Source organism: Lissotriton helveticus, chromosome 4_1 (genome assembly GCF_964261635.1).
Source record: "Lissotriton helveticus chromosome 4_1, aLisHel1.1, whole genome shotgun sequence".
Classification (NCBI taxonomy): domain Eukaryota; kingdom Metazoa; phylum Chordata; class Amphibia; order Caudata; family Salamandridae; genus Lissotriton; species Lissotriton helveticus.
This window is the reverse complement of record NC_136063.1, coordinates 433,819,607-433,825,703: the sequence shown is the minus strand read 5'-3', so window position 1 is coordinate 433,825,703 and position 6,097 is coordinate 433,819,607.

The following is a 6,097-nucleotide window of genomic DNA, read 5'->3' as shown; positions in this document are numbered from 1 at the left end:
CCTTAATGGGGCTCAATAATAATAATAATAAGTTCTTTCAAGATGGGGGTAGAGGTGTATGGTTCTCTCATTACCCGACCTTGGATCCTAGAGCAAGGGCATGGACCCCCTCCCAACCAACCACTCCACAGGGTTGGGGTTGGTGACTTAACACCTTAGAGGTAACAAATGTCTCCCCCCAAAGGGCTGAGACAACTTCTCTGGTAGGGGAGGTACCGCTGACCAACATTGTTGTGCCCGATCCCTCGCCTATCCCAATCCTACCCTTTCCTTCAGGTGATGGGACAGATAAACTTGAACTAGGGGATAGTCCTCAAACTTCGGGTCCTCAGGGTGGGAATAGCGGTTATAATGAGCCCCAGCATCCTGCCCCTTTGAAAATTATTAGTTGGAATGTGGCAGGCTTAAGCAGCAAGCTAGATGTCCCAGACTGGGTGGCGCTCGTTGAACCCCACTCAGTTTGCGCATTTCAAGAAACATGGTGCGTAGAACCAAGGCACCGAGTAGGTAATGCCACCTTTTTTGTCCCGGCAGAAATTCCAGCCTCGGGAAGAGGTCGCCCCTTCGGAGGTCTCTTGGTTTGGATAAACATTACTTTGGGATGGAGGGTACACCATCACCCCCAAAAAACTCCAGATTTGATGCATCTCACTGTAACTTGCCCAAGGAGAGCAGAAAAACTGGAGATTTTTAATATCTATACACGAGGGGCCACCGGGAGAGCTTTGTCACCAACACTCTTGGACCTGGAGGTAGCCCTGGGTGAGTGCTGTAGCGATTCCCTAATTTTGGTCATGGGGGACTTCAATTGCACATTTGAGCCTTTGTTACCCGATGAATCCCTGGATCTAAATGATGAAGATTCTAGGAGAGGTGTCCCGTCACTTGACTTGCCCATCATAAATAGTTGGACACCCAGAATCATCCAACTAAATTCCCTCACTTTAGAGCATGGTCTAAGGGCAGTCAATGGGAGGACACCATCAGACCTAGTGGGGGCTCATACATATAATAGGGTCGGCCATTCTTCCCGGATCGATTATATCCTTCTAAACTTTTCTTTGTGGGCTCACATGAAGGATATGGTAGTCCTACCCTCCCTGGACAGTGACCATAACGCCCTTTCTTTGACACTATCAACCTGGTGGAAAGAGAACTTCCCTGGAAATGGAAACCATGACGCTCTCGCAACAGGGCCACTGGGAGGAGTGGTCCCAACAAATTGCTTAAGACGCTTGAAATGGGACAAAGTGGCAATAGATGAGGAGAAAATGGCATGTATCAGAACTGTTACTTCCACAGCCTGTGCCATTTTAAAAAGTCAGCCTATTTGCCCTAATCAGATTACAGCATTGTTCTGTGAGGTCTCTCTCTCAATTGGGGACCTTTTCAAGGCCAAAGTAAAAAATGGGAACTCTAATCGTAATAACCAACAAGGCAAGCCAGGATGGTACACGAAGGAGTGTCGTGCCAAGAAGAGAGCCCTGATACTGGCGGTGAAAAGTGGTAATGCCACCTTAATATCCACTGAACGGAAGGGCTATAAATTGGAGCTCAAAACAGCAAAGAGAGACTGGGAAGACAAGTTTTGGCAGGATCTCCGAGCTGCCAGCGGCGGAAAAAACGCAAAAGCTTTCTGGGACTTAGTTCACAAGAAGAACAGACCCCTTGATACAGTTATCAACTGTAATATAAGCGAGGACTTATGGTTTACACATTTTTCGAAATTGTATACGGCATCCGCAGTTGAAGCGTTGGATTTTGTTTTCCCACAGCCCCTAAGAGTGATGGAAAGATTCGAGGAATGTCTGTTTACTAAGATAGAAGCGGAAAGTGCAATAAAATCTTTGGTTCCACGCAAGGCGGCTGGCCCCGATGGTCTTCCGGGTGACTTGCTCCGAGCTGACATAGATGATTGGAGCACACTGATCTCTTCGGTTTTGAATGCTGCTTTGGAAGGCGCACCTTTGCCTGCCTCTTGGATGGCCGCTGAAGTGGTTCCCCTTCACAAAAAAGGCTCGAGAGATGACCCAGGGAACTACAGGCCAATCAGCCTGATCGACTGCTCACAAAAAGTTGCAGGCAAGGTTCTTTTAACAAGAATACAGCAATGGGCAGATGAGAACAGGATCCTTTCGGATTTTCAGGCAGGGTTCCGTGCTGGCACTGGAACAATTGAACAATCGCTAAGGCTTCTTATGATCCACTGGAAGGTCGTCACAATTGGGAAGGGTACATTATATCTGGCCTTCATCGACCTCCGGACGGCCTTCGATTTGGTCCCCAGAAATAAACTCTGGAAGGTTCTTAACGATCTTGGCCTGCCACCTTACCTGCTCCACCTGGTCATGAAGTTCCATGAAACCAACTACGCCCAAATTCGCTGGGGTCCCAATGGCCAAAAAACCCGAAGAATAGATGTGAACAGAGGAGTGCGGCAAGGGTGCGTTCTTGCCCCAACACTCTTTTCGCTCTATGTTAATGGGGTGGTGGACCACTTGTCAAGGATTCCAGCAGACGCCCCTCGTCTGGCAGGTCGCTCCATCCCCACCCTGCTTTTTGCGGACGATACTTTGCTCCTTTCAAAATCGCCAATGGGCCTACAACAGCTTCTCTCAGGCTTTGACGATTTTTGTAAACAAAGAGGACTCTGTATAAATACAGATAAAACAAAGTACCTTATTTTGAACCCTCCGCAAAAACTGGGCCCTCCGCCAACATTGGGCTCCGTGGCATTGGACAGGACTAAAACCTTCGATTATCTGGGCATCAGGTTGGTGGATTCCATGAAATGGGACCAGCATCTGCTCAAAATGTTGCTAAACCTAAAAAGAATAACCGGGACCCTGCTTAAAGAGCAGAGAGCAGCCTCAACTAAACCTATAGCTGCAGTATTGGACATCTACGCGGCCAGAGGAGTAAGTGCTGCCTTGTATGGGGCGGAATTATGGGGAATGTCGAACTTGAAAGACCTTACTCGAGCTGAGAATTCCTTCTTGAGAAGCTTGATGTCCCTTGGCCCGTCTGTCCCCATCTTGCCTCTGCAATTGGACATGGGCTGTCGGGCTATAGAAGATCTAGCGAAGTTACGCCCTTTGCTTCTGTGGGCTCGCATCTGGAGAGTTCCTGAACTCTCAAGTTATGCGGATGGTCTACGGGAGTTACAAAGTTCGGCAGGGTGGGCGAAAATAAAGTGGCTAACGGATATCAAAGCCTTACTTACCAATCTGGGGCTGGAAGAAGCTTGGCACCAACAGTCAGCCCCCCCCAAATCCAAAATAAAACAACTTTATTGGAATTGGGTGACAAACAGAAGGAATTCCTCCACCTCGATATGCAAATCGACTAGAAACTTCATGGAGTCCAAAGATACCCCCTATAGAGAACTGTATCTGGACACCATCTCAGCCTCTTGGGAAAGGTCCCTGTACTTTAAATTCAGAATTGGTCTTCTCCCCGTAATGGAATTTACTTGCCACTGGAAAATCCCATACCAGACTGCTCCGTGGTGTCCCTTTTGCCCACAGCGCAGAGAATCTGTCCCTCACTTTTTATTCGAGTGTCCTGCATATATAGTTCCACGGTCAAAATGGCTCAAACCCATGTGTCGTACTCTGGGCACTAGGCATTGCAACGTGGCCTTAAGAATTCTTTATTCGGACACTCGTACTTTTTACGCATGTGCCACCTCGAAGTACCTTGGGTGGGCATGGCGAATCCGGTCAAAAAGACTTAGGCAAATTGTTTAATTACACTTTTTACCATGGTCTGTTTTAAACTAAATGCTTATTTTTAAAACCTATAGATCCATTTTCTGATAGCAGAAAGTTACGGTTTATTTTAAATGTACTGAAAAGTATTTTTTTATTGATTGTATGCTTTTTAAGATATTGTTATATGTCGAAATAAAGCCTTTCTGACTGACTGACTGATATTGTAGGTAGCAGTATCACTTTAAATGTTCCAGGATATACTTATGTAAAATTCTACATAGCATCTTATGGTGACATTAATTGTGGTGGAGTACAGCATAGTGTTCAAGCCTTGCCCTTCCCACTGCAAGCCCTCTCCCACGCACAGCTCTGCCAGCACACTCAGTAACCCTCCATGCAGAACACTTCCCCTCTCCACCCTAAAGCCTCGCCCCTGATACTTTATCCCCGCCACCGACCACCTCCCGCTTGGTCTGCACTAGACCCTAGTGCTCAGCGTTCTGAAGCTTTGTGGCTAGGCCGGGCTGTATAAGTGATGTATATACTACTTACACGCCTTAAATAAATGGAGGAGGTCTTTCCTCGACAGAGCCCACTTGTTAGAAGACATACCGTAGTGAATAAATAAGTCTCCATTTGTGTAAACGTTTTTACACCAGTTGTTCTCGTCTTTCATGTTGCTTATAAAAACAACCTAGCACTATCATTATGGTACATGTTCATTTAACCAATGTAATTGTCATAACTAGTAGACAGTTAAGCCAAATACAACAGCTAAGAATTATGCACTGATCATAACCAAAGAAAGGAGACCAAAATGAGCAAGAGTCAACAGTTTTTAGTTGAAATAATATCTCCTGAGAATGACTCCACTCGGAAAACAAAGTCTCTTCTGTGTGCCACTGTTAGAACTCAGACTTAGTGCCAGAACAAAGTCTACCATGCCAGTCTGGCCTGCATATAAACTACAGACTTCTACATTCCTCCAAATTCATGATAAGTATTAAAATATGTCATTCATTACTTTTCCTCCAAATTCATGATAAGTATTAAAATATGTCATTACTTTTCTTGAAGTTACTGTAATTCTGGTAATGCACGGAAAGCACATTGTGTATGGTGGTCAAAGTAATACTTGATTATTCTGTTTTTTACCAAAGCAATTACAAGTTCAATAGACATTACCAAAGTATCTTAAATCATCAGTCATGAATTCTGCACATTCACAATGCACAAACTGTCTTCGTATATTGTATACGTTAAAAAGCTGTGTCTTTTAGAACAATTTGGACACATGCATTCTTTTCACCCTTGATTTCATTATCATTATCAAATTATTTGGAAAATGACCTATTACTCCCACTAACAGTGACAGCTTAAGGATTTTAGGGGGTCCTGGCAAGCCATATTTTAGAGGCCCCTGTCTGGAGCAGCTTTGCATTTTATTATTCATTTACTGCTAACTCGAGTCATATGATGCCAAACAATATTCAATAATACAGAAAAGGTTGAGATGGAGCAATAGACAGATGTAAGGCAGAGAGAAAATTCACTTTCTTAGGGGGCCACTTGGAAGTTGGCGGTCCTGGTTAATTGCCCACTTTGACCAAGTCTTAAAACCTCTTTGCCCACTAAAGAGTGCTTCGGCATACAAGGAACAGAAAGACAATTAGACATGGAGGCCAACACAACAATTCACGTATATGATTAATAAAATAAAGAAACTATGGCATAGGTCACAATTCACTTGTGAATCTTCAATGTCAGGAAGTGGGTTAACTTGGAAAGTCGGGTGGTTACGTCTCAACACAAGTCCTAGTGAAACTTTGGCCATCCCCTAATAGTTGTAAGCAGCAAGTAGTTCCCCAGAGAAATGTGTGTTAAGTTTAAGCATAACCAACAATTTCAAAAACAAGACAAATAAATTCCCAAAACTATTTATAAAAATATAGAAACATTCATTAAGCAAAAAGACACCAAAGAGATCAAATCTGATATAAGAAATTTGAGATCTGAATGTAAAAAAAAAAAGGTAAAACACCATTGAAAAATGTCAGTTTGTGGTTGACTGGGACTTAATTGCGATTTTAGGCCCACCGAATATAGTGAAAGTCTAATATATCGAGTGAGTTGCACCATTGAAACGTAGTAAATTTTTTGGTGCTCTATGCCTTCTAGTGGGGCAAGGTCCAACACTGAAGCGGATGAGTGTCCCTCGAAGTTCTATGCATTGTTGTCAAGCTTTTATGCTGAAGTTGTTTGTTTTGGCGTCAAAAGCATAGAGCAGAACAATTGATTTTGTATTTGCCGAGGTTGCTTTGCACTGATATAGATTTGCCGTCTTATCTATTCAAGGTTTTACACTCAAACGTAGTCACTATTTT